This window comes from Gopherus flavomarginatus, chromosome 1 (assembly GCF_025201925.1).
Source record: "Gopherus flavomarginatus isolate rGopFla2 chromosome 1, rGopFla2.mat.asm, whole genome shotgun sequence".
Lineage (NCBI taxonomy): Eukaryota > Metazoa > Chordata > Testudines > Testudinidae > Gopherus > Gopherus flavomarginatus.
Genome location: NC_066617.1, coordinates 269,436,867 through 269,454,053, shown reverse-complemented (window position 1 = coordinate 269,454,053; position 17,187 = coordinate 269,436,867). Strand labels below are relative to the sequence as shown.

Here is a 17,187-nt window from a genome sequence, read left to right as displayed (position 1 = left end):
TTATAATTGAAATGATTCATACACAACAATTTATTATATTTTTATAACTTGTACTGTCACAATAGTATGTTATGCAAAGCTTCATAAACTAACTGTAAATTATTATTTATCTTATAGTCAAATATATCATTTTACTCAAACTGGTTTATATGCAATATCATTTTTTTTTCAATTATTTCCACATAAACTTTTATAAAAGTTTCATTGTTTACTATTTCCATTATTTCTAAGATGCTCTTAAAATGCTTAGCTATATTTATTCTAGCCATTTTTCCCTTTGTGAAACATTCTTTATGATTTTAATATAGCTGTAACTGTTTCCTTGTTTAGGTGCCAGCATTATCAATATATGTCAGCATAGCTCAAAGGATACTAGTTACTACAACATGCCTAGAGTGACCAAATATCCTGATTTTATAGGGACAATCCCGATTTTTGGGTCTTTTTCTTATATAGGCTCCTGTTACCACCCCTCCCCCCCACCCCCCGTCTCGATTTTTCGCATTTGCTGCTGGTCACCTAAAAATGCCCAGCAGAGACAGAGCAGATATTCTGTAGTCCCTTTGGGTTAGTCTGTAACCTTGCTCTCTTCCATGAGTAAGGGTGACACAACTTATTCCCCTTTCTCTCTTCTTGGCCAGTTCCTTGCACTTCTCCCCACAACAGGAGCCACAAGCTGAGAAAGCATGAACATGGGAGTAAGTGAGGGCCCTTACTTCATCTTACTCACCAGTGCAGCTGAATAAAGACTGTGACAATCTAGGCCTTTGCTTTTCAGAAGAATTAGACAGTTTTAATTCCTAGACACTTTCAGATTGATGAAGCAGTAGATTCTGAAGCTGGATTTAGAATTCATAGGGATTTTCCCCACAACTTTTACAATACTGAAGTTACAAATTGGACCCAAACTACTTCTCCTAAAAGTTTCAACATGTTTGAGCTAAAGTTAAGAGATTAAAGACAAATGTACTTTAAAAGACCATGTTGCTCAATTCCTGTTGTTTTCAGTGAGAGCTGAAGATGCTTAGTACCTTCCATGATAAATTCCTTCAGTACCAAAAGATGGAATTATGGCTGCAGTTTAGCAATAAATTTATTGCTGCCAATAAAATTCAAATTAAATAGCCAAATATACTGATGTATATATTAAATCACTCACAGACCATTCACATATCCTTGCATGCACAATCACTTGAGCGTGCAGTTATTACACTATCACTTTTCCCCACAAACTGTGGAATTTATGCTTGTAAAACTTATTTGCACAAACTAGCAACTCATCAGTTGTTGACATGTAAATGTTACTGTACATTGTATTAACACAAACAGGTTGATTCAATTTCTCCCCAAATTTGTTTCTAAAACTAGCCAGTACAGAATTTCAGGTATAAATCCTCACTATATAGAACAAAGCCTGCTAGCCTTCCCTACCTTCTTTTAAAAATGTCACATGGCTGGATTTAACGTACTTAAAAAACAGGTGGCCCAAAATCATTCTACAGCTACGCTTTTTCCTAATGCACCCCTGCCTCAGTGTCTCTCTACCTCAGCTCTGGGTCCCTTAAATCAAACCTCCACACCCCTCCTTGAGGATGGATTTATTAAAATAACAAAACCAATCTCAAAATCAAAATCTTCAGCACAGCCAGCCAGTAAAGGGAGTCACAAAAGAGCCAGAGGCTGCACTAAGGCAGGAGCAGCAGGCCTAGGGGACTAGAGCAGAAGCTGGCTAAAAAGGAAAGACCAGGTAGCTTCAGCCTGAGAGCTGGGACTGAAAGCTGAGAGCTGGATGGGGATAGGGAAGCTGTAGCCATAGCAGGTTGATGGTGCACAGCACAATGCCCCGCAAACAGGAGGCATGGGGGCAATTGCATGTGCACAGGAGGGAGATGGTGCCAGGAAAATGGTACAGCCCCCTTGCTACTTTTATACCCCTGTTCTGGATTGCCACTTGGGGCTGGGTTGGGAACTGTTGGTTTGATCTTTTATTGTCACCAACTTTTTGTGCCTAGATATTTGTGCATTTTAGTTTCTGGCAGTCCTACTAATACAATCCACTACTTACTCAGAATTAGAAAGCGCTAATGGGACCATTAACGGACTATACACCATAGAGTTTAGTGCCTGTGTTGCCCCTTTTCAACTAGAGCAGTTTGTCACAGTTTGGAATACTGGGGATGTTCATGCTGGAAGTAGAAATTCCTGGGGTCTGGTATTTTCTTTGTTGCAATCTTGTTTATTTACAAGGAATGTACAAAGTCCCCTGTCTCCGACCACAGAGGGAAACAAGAACAAAAGGAGCAGTTTCTTAGCTTACAGCCCTCAAGACTCTTTAGCTAACACCAGACCAAAAAGTTTTCTCTCCAGCATTTTCCAAGATCACACTATGCTTCCAGGCTCCTGCTTGGCTTTTTCTCTCTCTTTCTCTCTCTCTGTACTTGTTGGTTCTCAGTTTTTAGCTATATATTTTGTATACTGGTATATGACTAATGTAGTATCGTACTATATTAATTTGATTTAATAAATACATGATTAACATATAGACAACATAAATTTAGTGTACCTGAACCAATTATATATTTTTATACATTTTATGTTAAAATTATATATATAGAGATAATATATTTTACAAAATATATGGATACATATCCAATAAATATTTTTTTTAATAACCCATATTTATTTGCCCAGACTTGACCACTATAGCTAAGGTTACAAAATAGGATCAGTTACAATGTCTTGCCTTCATAGTCTTATCTCTGTGAAAAATTCATCTTCAGGGCAACACAATCACACATGGGGGCAGATCCAGTTAATGGGCCTGTGGCAATTACCCCAGATGAACATTTGTTTCTTGGTCTCTGTCCAAATAAGAATTCATTGTGTTTGTACAGTTTAGCACTATGGAGGCCTGGTCTATGACTGGTGCTCCTCAGCGCTATCATGATACAAACCTACTACAAATATAATAATAAATATTATTAATACTATTTAGAAAGTTTGAAAAAAATCCTTTCAGCAGTTTGTGTGTTCAGCAGTATTGGGGGGAAAAGTTCTCAATTTTAAACAAATTATTGTCACTTTATTTCCCCTGCACAGTTAACTCAAAATTATCTGAACTCTAAAACACAGCATTAAACAGGTTTCCCACACAAAAATTTTAAACCAAAATGTTTAGAAAGTTTGGTTTGAAATATTTTGCTCAAAATTTTTTGAGGTAAATTTCAAATGGAACGTCAATGGCAGTTAAGCACCTGTCACTTCTGTCTTCATATACAGTGTAGTTGTAGCTGTGTCAGTCCTAAAGTATTAGACTGACAAGGTGGGTGAGGTAATATCTTTTATTAGACCAAATTCTGTTGGTGAGAAAGACAAGCTTTCAAGTCACACAGAGCTCTTCTTCAGGTCTGTGAAAGGAATTCCTCCCAGTGTCAAAACAAAACACAAGGTATAACAGATTGTTTAGCACAAGTAGTTAGCACATATTGTAAGGGACCATTCAAGGTAGAAATTATTAGAGGGGTAGCCATGTTAGTCTGGATCTGTAAAAAGCGACAAAGGGTCCTGTGGCACCTTACAGACTAACAGACGTATTGGAGCATAAGGCCCCAGGACCCTTTGTTGCTTTATTCAAGGTATAAGGTGCCACAGGACCCTTTGTTGCTTTATTCAAGGTAGAGTGGCCCATTAACGTCTCTGCAGTCAGAGGGCAAAAAGAGGGGGTATCTTCATCCTCTTAAAGTCTCTCTGGAACACTCCCACACTAACATCAACTCCCCAGACACCACAATCAGCTTCAACAATGCAAACCTACTGACAACCATACATAAAAAAGGCATGGATGAGCACACCTACCTTTATAGATCCAGCAACCACCTTAAACACACCAAGAAATCTGTTATCGACAGCCAGGCACTCAGATACCACAGAATATGCTTCGAGGAGAAAGTCTGGGATATACACCTTAAAATGGCCTTCACCAAACAAGAACACTCCACCAGAGAAGTAGATCACATCATGCAATAGGTCACTCAAATAACCTGAGAGAACCTGCTTCAATACAGAAGTAAAACCCCCTCTGAAGTGACCACACCTCTAGTTGTCACCTATCGCTCCATCTTGGAACCCATACGGGGTATCATCAAACAACTTCAACGCTACTCAATGGAGGCCCTATCCTGAAAGAAATCTTTCATGAACCCCCACTTCTGGCCTTTAAACAATCCCCCAACCTCTTCATCAGAAGCAAACTCCCTACAGAACAGGACCCAGCAACTAGAAGTGGCACCAGACCCTGCAAGAACAACAGATGCAAAACCTGTAGACATATCTCCACTGCTACAATGATCAGCACATCTTTCAAGATTCATGGATCCAGGGGTGAAAGTAGGTCAGTGAAGGCTGGTACAGAGTACTGGTAAGAAGCCAGTACTGACCTGTATGCAGCTGACGGATAGGGGATGGGGTTAAAGTGCTGCCGTGGCAAAGTACCCTCCTTGCTGCCTCTTTTGTCCGCTCCCCCCCCCCGTGGTCTGCCCTGCTAGAAGGGGGGCAAAAGCTGCAGCTGCCCCAGGGCCAGCGATTTAAAAAGGCCTGGGGCTCCCAGCCACCACCACCACTACTGGCAGCAGCCAGACCCCTGGGTGGTGTGGGCCAGGCAGCGCGAATGGGCTGGCTGGGTTTGGCTGACCCCCAGCCCTGCCCCTTCTGGGGGCCAAGAGCTGGCCCTTGTACCAGTAAGACATTAATATAACTTTCACCCCTGCATGGATCCTACACATGCCTATCACAACATGTGGTGTACCTCATCCAGTGCACTAAATGCCCCAATGACAACTATGTGGATGACACCAGACAATCACTATGCTGTCAAATGAACTTGCACAGGAAAATGATAAAGACAAAAACTCTGTATCACCTGTGGGTGAACACTTCTTTCACAAAGCAATCACTCTATATCTGACCTGCCAGTTCTCATCCTCAAAGGAAACTTCTTACACAACACTTTCATAAGATGAAGCTTAAATTCATTGGTCTGTTTGACACAAAAAACCATGAACTGAACAAAGGCACTGGATTTATGGTTTATTACAACTACCTGTAACCCACCAACACCCTCTTTTTGTCCTATGACCGCAGAGGTGTTTATCAGCCACTGTACCTTGAATGGTCCCTTACAATATATGCAAACTACTTTTGATTAAAAAATGGTTACTAACCTTTCCGTAACTGTTGTTCTTCGAGATGTGCTGCTCCAGTATAGGTGTGCATGTGTCATGTGCACAGTTACTGGAAGACATTTTTCCCCTAGTGGTATCTGTTGTGTCGATCCACACACTGCCCACGGAGGAAGAATCTGCCATTGGCCCGAACCGCATACTGGCAGGACAAGTCCTTGGGTCTCATCTGTGGGGTGTCTGTGATCTGCTTTAGATCCATGCCCTCATGAGGCATATGATTCTACCTGTGATTTGGAGCTAGAGGACCTGCTCATAGGTGATCAGGGTGGTCCTGTTGTCATAAACAGATAGCTAAGGGTTAATGTCTCTTTTACCTGAAGCACCTGACCAGAGGACCAATCAGGAAACCGGATTTTTTCAACTTTGGGTGGAGGGAATTTAGTCTCTGAGTCTTTTGTCTGCCTGCCTGTTTTCTCTGAGCTTTGGAGAAGTAGTTCTACTTTTTAATTTTCTGTTTCTAAGTGTAAGGACAAAGAGATCAGATAGTAAGTTCTATGGTTTCTTTTCTTTGGTATTTGCATGAATATAAGTGCTGGAGTGCTTTGATTTGTATTCTTTTTGAATAAGGCTGTTTATTTAATATTCTTTTAAGCAATTGCCCCTGTATTATATCATCTAAATACAGAGAGAACATTTGTATGTATTTTTCTTTCTTTTTATATAAAGCTTTCTTTTAAGACCTGTTGGAGTTTTTTCTTTACTTTAGGGAAATTGAGTCTGTACTCACCAGGGAATTGGTGGGAGGAAGAAATCAGGGGAGATCTGTGTGTTGGATTGCTAGCCTGATTTTGCATTCCCTCTGGGGGAATAGGAAAGTACTTTTTGTTTCCAGGATTGGGAACAGAGAGGGGGAGTCTCTCTGTGTAGTTTCACAGAGCTTGTGTCTGTGTATCTCTTCAGGAGCACCTGGAGGGGGGAAGGGAAAAAGGATTATTTCCCTTTGTTGTGAGACTCAAGGGATTTGGGTCGTGGGGTCCCAGGGAAGGTTTCCAGGGGGACCAGAGTGCCCCAAAACACTCTAATTTTTTGGGTGGTGGCAGCAGGTACCAGGTCCAAGCTGGTAACTAAGCTTGGAGGTTTTCATGCTAACCCCCATATTTTGGACGCTAAGGTCCAAATCTGGGAATAAGGTTATCACATGAGTGGCAGCTGGTGGGATATAGACAGAATCCAGAAGCCAGTAGGAATATTATATTTTTCTTTTCTCTGCTAAGGGCTTTTTAGCAGAGAGAGAAACAGTTGGTTTTAAAAAGGGAACCAGAGAGAATTTTTTTTTTCTGCTCTCTCTGGCAGTTTGTGGCTTGCATGTTAAGCGAGAAGCCATTACCAAACTGTTGAGGGTCTTTTGTCATGCAATAGCCCTCCCATTAGGAGGCAAGTACCAGCACTTATATGCATGCAAATAAAGTGGTTTTTCTGGTTTCCCTTCATTGAACATTAGCTAGAGAGAGAAAAGGAAAATTAGCTAAAGGCACTGTTGCTAGGCAGACTTCAGGAGGCAACAGAGAACCTGCAGTTCAGAAGATAAACACCGGAGGGCACCCCAACCCAAGAAAACAGGAATCATGACTTCTAAGGCAAAAATTAAGGCCGAAGAGCAATTCAAAGAAGCTGAACACAGGCGACAAATGGAGATGAAAGAAAGAGAAGAACAAATCAAAGAGGCAGCACACAAAAGAAAAATAGAAGAAGAAGAGGTGGCCCACCGAAGGAAGCAAGCAGAAGAAGAGTTGGCCCACAGAAGGAAGCAAGCAGAAGAAGAGGCAGCCCACAGAAGACAGATAGAACTCCAGAGGGAAGCCCACCAACAGGCCATGGAATTAGAAAAGGCTAAGCAACAGACTCCAGCCAACCCTAACAACCCGGCGCCAATTATTGCTCCACAGCACAGGAAATTTCCCACCTACAAGGCAGGTGATGACACCGAGGCCTTCTTGGAAAATTTTGAAAGAGCTTGTCTTGGGTACAGCATCCCCGAAGACCAGTACATGGTAGAATTGAGGTCACAGCTCAGTGGACCTTTAGCAGAGGTGGCAGCTGAAATGCCTAAGCTGCAAATGAATGACTATAAACTTTTTCAAACCAAGGCCAGATACCGAATGGGGATAACCCCAGATCATGCCCGTCGGCGCTTCAGAACCCAAAAGTGGAAACCCGAGGTGTCATTTCCCAAACACGCCTACTACATTGCAAAAAACTATGAGGCCTGGATAACAGGAAACAACATTCAAACCTTGGAAGAACTGAACCTCCTCATACAAATGGAGCAGTTCTTGGATGGTGTTCCTGAAGACATCACACGGTACATACAAGATGGAAATCCCAAAGATATCGCTGAGGCGGGGGAGATTGGAGCCAAATGGATGGAACTGGCAGAAAGCAAGAAAGCTATTGTCAAGGGGAACGATTACCCCAGGGGGCACACAGACCATAAACCCTACAACCGAGGACAGCCAAAGACCCCACATACCCCCCAAGTAAAGCCACAGATACCCTACCCTTCAACCTCACCAGTCTCCAGTAACTCACCTCGGCCCAGTGACCCATCAGATGGAAGATGCTTTAAGTGTAATGAACTGGGACATATCAAGGCCAACTGTCCCAAGAACACCATGCGAGTGCAATTCATTACACCACCATCACACCAAAGATCCCCAGGCCCGGATGCCTCTCAAATACCCTTGGAGCGAAGGGAAAATTTGAGAGTGGGCGGAAAGAAGGTTACTGCGTGGAGAGACACGGGGGCACAAGTGTCAGCTATCCACCAATCCTTCGTTGACCCCAAATTCATCAACCCAAAGGCCAAAGTTACAATTTACCCCTTCATGTCACAAGCTGTAGACTTGCCTACAGCTCAACTGCCTGTCCAGTACAAAGGCTGGTCAGGAATGTGGACTTTTGCAGTCTATGACAATTATCCTATCCCCATGCTACTGGGGGAAGACTTGGCCAACCAGGTGAGGCGGGCCAAGAGAGTGGGAATGGTTACACGTAGCCAAACCAGGCAAGCTTCCAGACCCATTCCTGTTCCTGAGCCGTCCACAGAGGCCCCGTCTGTGTTACCAGAGACCCAGACAGAGGTAGTGGACCCGGATTCCATGCCAACCACTGAAACAGCCACAGCACCTCCAGTCCCAGGCCCGGAACTGGAACAGCAACCAGCACCAGCAAGTGCAACCACATCTTCAAACTCAACGCCAGAGGGCACCAGCGAACCAGAACTGGCAGAAGCAAAAGACAGCCATACCCAAAAGGCTCAGCCAGAGCCTGAAATACCCTCAGGTGCACCAGCGGAGAGCGGTTCACCAGCAACGGAAACAACCCCATCAGCTACATCGCTTCCAGAGGGACCAAGCCCAAGTCCACAGTCTGAGGAAGAACTGGTGACCCCAGCCTCAAGGGAACAGTTCCAGACTGAGCAGGAAGCAGATGACAGCCTTCAGAAAGCTTGGGCGGCGGCACGGAGCACCCCACCGCCTCTCAGCTCTTCTAATCGATCCCGGTTTGTTATAGACCAAGGACTTTTATACAAGGAAATTCTTTCTGGTGGACACCGGGAAGAATGGCAGCCGCAAAAACAGTTGGTGGTTCCAACTAAGTACCGGGAGAAGCTCTTAAGCTTAGCCCATGATCATCCCAGTGGCCATGCTGGGGTGAACAGAACCAAGGACCGGTTGGGGAAGTCCTTCCACTGGGAGGGGATGGGCAAGGACGTTGCCAAGTATGTCCGGTCTTGTAAGGTATGCCAAACAGTGGGAAAGCCTCAAGACCAGGTCAAGGCCCCCCTCCAGCCACTCCCCATAATTGAGGTCCCATTTCAGCGAGTAGCTGTGGATATTCTGGGTCCTTTCCCAAAAAAGACACCCAGAGGAAAGCAGTACGTACTAACTTTAGTGGACTTTGCTACCCGATGGCCAGAAGCAGTAGCTCTAGGCAACACCAGGGCTAACACTGTGTGCCTGGCCCTAACAGACATCTTTGCCAGGGTAGGTTGGCCCTCTGACATCCTTACAGATTCAGGGTCTAATTTCCTGGCAGGGACCATGGAAAAACTGTGGGAAACTCATGGGGTGAATCACTTGGTTGCCACCCCATACCACCATCAAACCAATGGCCTGGTGGAAAGGTTCAATGGAACTTTGGGGGCCATGATACGAAAATTCATCAACGAATTCTCCAATAGTTGGGACCTAGTGTTGCAGCAGTTGCTGTTTGCCTACAGGGCTGTACCACATCCCAGTTTAGGGTTTTCACCATTTGAACTGGTGTATGGTCACGAGGTTAAGGGGCCATTACAGTTGGTGAAGCAGCAATGGGAGGGGTTTACGCCTTCTCCAGGAACTAACATTCTGGACTTTGTAAGCAACCTACAAAGCACCCTCCGACACTCTTTAGCCCTTGCTAGAGAGAACCTAAAGGATGCTCAAGAAGAGCAAAAGGCCTGGTATGACAGACATGCCAGAGAACGTTCCTTCAAGGTAGGAGACCAGGTTATGGTCTTGAAGGCGCAACAGGCCCATAAGATGGAAGCATCATGGGAAGGGCCATTCACGGTCCAAAAGCGCCTGGGAGCTGTAAACTACCTCATAGCATTTCCCAATTCCTCACTAAAGCCTAAAGTGTACCATGTTAATTCTCTCAAGCCTTTCTATTCCAGAGATTTACAGGTTTGTCAGTTTACAGTCCAGGGAGACGATGCTGAGTGGCCTGACGGTGTCTACTACGACGGGAAAAAAGACGGTGGCGTGGAAGAGGTCAACCTCTCAACCACCCTGGAACGTCTGCAGCGGCAACAAATCAAAGAGCTGTGCACTAGCTTCGCCCCATTGTTCTCAGCCACCCCAGGACGGACTGAACGGGCATACCACTCCATTGATACAGGTAATGCTCACCCAATCAGAACCCCACCCTACCGAGTGTCTCCTCATGCCCAAGCTGCTATAGAACGGGAGATCCAGAACATGCTACAGATGGGTATAATCCGCCCATCTACCAGTGCATGGGCATCTCCAGTGGTTCTGGTACCCAAACCAGATGGGGAAATACGCTTTTGCGTGGACTACCGTAAGCTAAATGCTGTAACTCGTCCGGACAACTATCCAATGCCACGTACCGATGAGCTATTGGAAAAGTTGGGACGTGCCCAGTTCATCTCTACAATAGACTTAACCAAGGGGTACTGGCAAGTACCGCTAGATGAACCTGCCAAGGAGAGGTCAGCATTCGTCACCCATGCGGGGGTCTATGAATTCAATGTCCTTCCTTTCGGCCTTCGAAATGCACCCGCCACCTTCCAGAGGCTGGTAGATGGTCTACTAGCTGGACTGGGAGAATTTGCAGTTGCCTACCTCGATGATGTGGCCATTTTTTCAGACTCCTGGCCCGAACACCTACTACACCTGGAAAAGGTCTTTGAGCGCATCAGGCAGGCAGGACTAACTGTTAAGGCCAAAAAGTGTCAAATAGGCCAAAACAGAGTGACTTACCTGTGGCACCAGGTGGGTCGAGGAACCATAAACCCCCTACAGGCCAAGGTGGATGCTATCCAAAAGTGGCCTGTCCCAAAGTCAAAGAAGCAGGTCCAATCCTTCTTAGGCTTGGCCGGATACTACAGGCGATTTGTACCACACTACAGCCAAATCGCTGCCCCATTGACTGACCTGACCAAAAAGACCCAGCCAAATGCCGTTAAGTGGACTGATGAGTGTCAAAAGGCCTTTACCCAGCTTAAGGCGATGCTCATGTCTGACCCTGTGCTCAGGGCCCCGGACTTTGCCAAGCCATTCCTAGTAATCACGGATGCATCTGAGCGTGGTATAGGAGCAGTGCTCATGCAGGAAGCAACAGATCACAACTTCCATCCTGTCGTGTTTCTCAGCAAGAAACTGTCTGAGAGGGAAAGTCACTGGTCAGTCAGTGAAAAGGAATGCTATGCCATTGTGTACGCCCTGGAAAAGCTACGCCCATATGTTTGGGGACGGCGGTTCCAACTACAAACTGACCATGCTGCACTAAAGTGGCTTCATACTGCCAAGGGGAACAACAAGAAACTTCTTCGTTGGAGTTTAGCTCTCCAAGATTTTGATTTTGAAATTCAACACATCACAGGAGCTTCTAACAAAGTAGCTGATGCACTCTCCCGTGAGAGTTTCCCAGAATTCAGTAGTTAAAAAGTGTTCTTAAAATGTAGAAGTCTGTTAGTTATATACTTAGGAGTATATGTAAAGGTGTATGTGTTGTATTAATCTGTTTATTTTCAAGTTCTAGAAGGAAATCGCCGCCAGTGAGCTTCCCCACTGTCTGCAATTTGGGGGGCGTGTCATAAACAGATAGCTAAGGGTTAATGTCTCTTTCACCTGAAGCACCTGACCAGAGGACCAATCAGGAAACCGGATTTTTTCAACTTTGGGTGGAGGGAATTTAGTCTCTGAGTCTTTTGTCTGCCTGCCTGTTTTCTCTGAGCTTTGGAGAAGTAGTTCTACTTTCTAATTTTCTGTTTCTAAGTGTAAGGACAAAGAGATCAGATAGTAAGTTATATGGTTTCTTTTCTTTGGTATTTGCATGAATATAAGTGCTGGAGTGCTTTGATTTGTATTCTTTTGAATAAGGCTGTTTATTCAATATTCTTTTAAGCAATTGACCTTGTATTATATCATCTAAATACAGAGAGAACATTTGTATGTATTTTTCTTTCTTTTTATATAAAGCTTTCTTTTAAGACCTGTTGGAGTTTTTCTTTACTTCAGGGAAATTGAGTCTGTACTCACCAGGGAATTGGTGGGAGGAAGAAATCAGGGGAGATCTGTGTGTTGGATTTCTAGCCTGATTTTGCATTCCCTCTGGGGGAATAGGAAAGTACTTTTTGTTTCCAGGATTGGGAACAGAGAGGGGGAGTCTCTCTGTGTAGTTTCACAGAGCTTGTGTCTGTGTATCTCTTCAGGAGCACCTGGAGGGGGGAAGGGAAAAAGGATTATTTCCCTTTGTTGTGAGACTCAAGGGATTTGGGTCGTGGGGTCCCAGGGAAGGTTTCCAGGGGGACCAGAGTGCCCCAAAACACTCTAATTTTTTGGGTGGTGGCAGCAGGTACCAGGTCCAAGCTGGTAACTAAGCTTGGAGGTTTTCATGCTAACCCCCATATTTTGGACGCTAAGGTCATGATACCTGTACCCCAGGATGCTGAGTGACCTTGCCTAGATAAGAAGTGGTGTCTCCAAGGAGAGTGGTGCTGTGATAAATGATGGACCCTCCATGGGTAGTGTTGTCGTGATGGACAGCAGCGCCCCGATGACAAGCAGTACCGTGATTGCGACACCTCAGCAGGAAGCAGCATGGGGACTGTGATCAGTGCCTAGAGTGTGACTATTGCTGGAAATGAGACCAGTGGTGGGACTGCAACTAGCGTCTAAGTGGGGTGCTGCGTCGCTGTGGTGAGTGTGGTCTCAGTATTGAATCTCACAATGATGAGCGGAAAGGAGGGCTTGCCCAGGACTAGTGCTTGCCCTGTTGTGGCCGGAACCTGTGGTGCCTGGTTCATCCCCTGCAGGCTTTGTCTCAGGGATGGTAGTGCCAGGAGATTCAAGAGGCTTTGCGCTGTCTCATATACCTCTGGTGTCTATGGTGGTTCCAGGGTCATGTCACCCTCTTGGCTCACCCTATGTGGGGAGTCCCTCGGTGCAAGACTCAAAGATTCCCCTGATGGGGCCGGAGTCAACGGTGCCGGTTGAGTCACCTCCGATCGAGAGTGATCTGCCATAGATTGCACTCTCTCAACAGTCATTCTTGAGGGGGAATGTCCCCAATCAGACTTCAACCGCTTCTTCAGCACCGGTGATGGGGATTGGTACTGTGCCATCGGTGCCGCCTTCCTGGGTGCCAGAGAAGCGCGCCGGTGCCGGAAGGACAGTGCCCGGGAGCCCAAGCCACACTGGGTGTCCTGAACAAACACCAGCACACTCCTGGTAGAGGAGGTGCTTGGTTCCGGATCTGGTTGCCGCTCTGAAGAGGGATTGAGTGCCTTCTCCATAAGTACAAACTTCAATTGATTGTCTCTCTCTTTTTTGTCCTCGGTTTGAAGTTCCCACAGATTCGGCATGTATCTTGAATCTGACCCTCTCCCAAGCACTTTAAACAGCTCTCATGAGGGTCACTAACTGGCATCTGCTTGTAGCATGCCCCACACTGTTTGAAGCCCTGGGACCAAGGCATGCCCCAGGGCTTGAGTAGGAGAACCCCACAGGGCAGGTGCTTACCAACTATTAACTACTAACTATCACTCTACTTATGCTAATGAACTATTTACAATTATCTACACTCTATTTACAGGAAGAAGATCACTACAAGAATAACTTGTTGAGCAAGAGATAGAAGCATTCCAGGGACTGCCACAGACAGAAAGAAAGAACGGAGAAGGGGGGGAGCTGGCAGGCGCCAGTACACAATGCTATGGAGGCACCACTCCAGGAGGTACCAGAGCCGACCCAATGAATACCACTAGGGGAAAAAAGTCTTCTAGCAACGGAGCACGCAACGCACGCACACCTATATTGGAATGGACATGAGCAACACATCTCGAAGAAGAACAATCTGTTCTACCTTACATTTTGCTTTGACACTGTGAGTTCCTCTCCCAGATCTGAAGAAGAGCTCTGTGTGGTCAAATGCTCGTCTCTCTCACCAACAGAAGTTGGTCCAATCAAAGATATTAACTCACCGACCTTGATATCTATCTTTGGGAATATCTCCTCATTCATGTTTTAGTAACGACCAGCTGGGGTCAGAAAGGCCTGACTCTCAAGAGTTCAGGGCCAGATTTTCAAGTGTTCATTACTCACAATTGCAAAGGCTCAATTTTCAAAAGAGCTCAGGTCCTATTTACTCATCTAAATAAGGAACACATTTTGAAAAGTGTTCAACACCAGAAGCACCCATTGTGACATCCATAGCCAGATTGTAAAAAAGAGATCAGCACTCAATGTAACAAGCTCTTTTGAAAATTTGGCCACTAATTTTGGGGTGTAAATGATTGCTGAGCTTTTTTGAAAGTCTGGCCCTAAGTCTATGCCCAAGTTTGAAAAAGGAAAAAACAAACAAACCAATATTAGTTGCACTGAAGTTAGGGGTCTGACTCATTACTAAACCTCTACCTATGCTGACATTCAACTACTTATTTATGACCAGCTTCTCAGAAATGCAGCATCTTCTCATGCTTTTGACTTGTGCGTGCAAACTCTAATATGTGCATATAAAAGCAGCAAAGAGTCCTGTGGCACCTTATAGACTAACAGACGTTTTGGAGCATGAGCTTTCGTGGGTGAATACCCACTTCGTCAGATGCATGTAGTGGAAATTTCCAGGGGCAGGTATATATATATATATATATGCAGGCAAGCTAGAGATAATGAGGTAGTTCAATCAGGGAGGATGAGGCCCTGTTCTTGCAGTTGAGGTGTGAAAACCAAGGGAGGAGAAACTGGTTTTGTAATTGGCAAGCCATTCACAGTCTTTGTTTAATCCTGAGCTGATGGTGTCAAATTTGCAGATGAACTGAAGCTCAGCAGTTTCTCTTTGAAGTCTGGTCCTGAAGTTTTTTTGCTGCAGGATGGCCACCTTAAGGTCTGCTATAGTGTGGCCAGGGAGGTTGAAGTGTTCTCCTACAGGTTTTTGTATATTGCCATTCCTAATATCTGATTGGGTCCATTTATCCTTTTCCGTAGCGACTGTCCAGTTTGGCCGATGTACATAGCAGAGGGGCATTGCTGGCATATGATAGCGTATATTACATTGGTGGAGGTGCAGGTGAATGAACCGGTGATGGTGTGGCTGATCTGGTTAGGTCCTGTGATGGTGTCGCTGGTGTAGATACGTGAGCAGCAATGTAATATACACTATCATATGCCAGCAATGCCCCTCTGCTATGTACATTGGCCAAACTGGACAGTCGCTACGGAAAAGGATAAATGGACACAAATCAGATATTAGGAATGGCAATATACAAAAACCTGTAGGAGAATACTTCAACCTCCCTGGCCACACTATAGCAGACCTTAAGGTGGCCATCCTGCAGCAAAAAAACTTCAGGATCAGACTTCAAAGAGAAACTGCTGAGCTTCAGTTCATCTGCAAATTTGACACCATCAGCTCAGGATTAAACAGAGACTGTGAATGACTTGCCAATTACAAAACCAATTTCTCCTCCCTTGGTTTTCACACCTCAACTGCTAGAACAGGGCCTCATCCTCCCTGATTGAACTACCTCATTATCTCTAGCTTGCCTGCATATATATATACCTGCCCCTGGAAATTTCCACTACATGCATCTGACGAAGTGGGTATTCACCCACGAAAGCTCATGCTCCAAAACGTCTGTTAGTCTATAAGGTGCCACAGGATTCTTTGCTGCTTTTACAGATCCAGACTAACACGGCTACCCCTCTGATATGTGCAAATAGTCCTTATTTGCATGTGTGCAGGTAGACTTGTCTCCGTAAAGATCAGATTTGCACATGCATCAGAGTTTTGTATGTTCAAGGTTAGGCACATGAAAGTGTGAGTGTGAAAACTTTTGCATATACATTTTGCTAATCAGTCTCATAGCCATGAAAAAAAAGGGGATTTTTCTTTCAATACAGCTGAAATGTTGATGTATGACCCCCAACTTTTGTGTTTCCTGCCTTTTTTCTTTTAACTTTAACATTTAATTAACACAGTGTTTTATTGTTATAATATTAAGTTCTAATTTTATACTATTTTAGTATATTTTCACTTTTGATTATATCGTTATGATGTATTCTATTTGATTTTATATATATAATCAAATATATAATGAAAAGTGAAAATATACTATAAACATTACAAAATTGGAACTTTCAAATAGATAATCTGTTTAAGCATCTATGATATTTCTTTTTATTCTGCGATAAATAAACAAGCTGTGCTTTTTCATTTTCTGCCATTGTGTCTCTTGAGTTCAGCTACTTGTCTGTCATGAGTATTATTCATGTTAAACAGCTTTCCTATTGGCCTCTATAAGCCAGGCCATGCAATACTCCTAGGAGGTCAATCAAATTTTTCTCTTACATAACTACTGTGTCTTATTTTATACATTCTGCACCAAAGAATTTTAATTTAGATTTAGACCCTCAAAATGACTGAACTACATGATGACTTAATTGTACGATGCACTCCTTTTGCCCCTCCCTGGAAATATTTGATTGTGAAGGTTACCAGCTGTGTAAGCCATTTGAAGTGAGGTATAAGTGAATGCATAATAAACAACTGAGCTTTTAAAATCACTTTGGATCACCAGATCAGCAGTGTGTCATTTGGATTACAGACTTTTTAGAATGGAAAATGTAGGGTGCAAACTTGAGGGAGACTTACGCCAGTTTTTGTTGTTGCTTAATTTACTGACCTTTTCCAGCCCTGAGGTGAGGTGTTTTTTTGTTGTTTTTTTAAGCTGTTTAGGAATAGGATGAAAGAAATGTTCTGATGTTGTTGCCAGGCAGTTGCATGAGAGAAGAACTGTATATAATGTCAAATTGGATTTAAGGTTAGCTATACTGAGGCAGTTGCTAGTTAGGTGCCTTCTTGCTGCAATCTGTCATCTACAACAGGGAAATGATTCCTGCATTTACTGTCAGTTAGTTTTGAAGATAACATCCAGGATGACAATGTTCATTGTCTGGAAGACAAATTGAAGGCTGTGGGCTGCACAGTGGATTATATATCCAATATCCCTAAAATCCAATGCTTGACATAGCTTTAATAATCTGAACACTCTCAACATTTGGAAACAGACAGGGGAGTTGAGCATCTGCAGTGTGATTGCCTTGGCTGATTACATAACATAATTTAAACTAGCTGCCATCCCAGGACAGCCACAGCAGTGTGCTCTGGCCTTACCTCCTCCCATCCCCTATAAGGAGGAGGGAGAGTGGGTAGCATAAAG

The 17,187-nt window shown here is 44.2% G+C and overlaps 1 protein-coding gene across 1 annotated transcript in view; it reads right to left on the bottom strand.

Annotated features, from left to right (window-relative positions):
* The window catches only part of NALCN (sodium leak channel, non-selective), a 343,201-nt gene that overhangs the window by 122,863 nt on the left and 203,151 nt on the right, over nt 1-17,187 (bottom strand). The window lies entirely within an intron of this gene.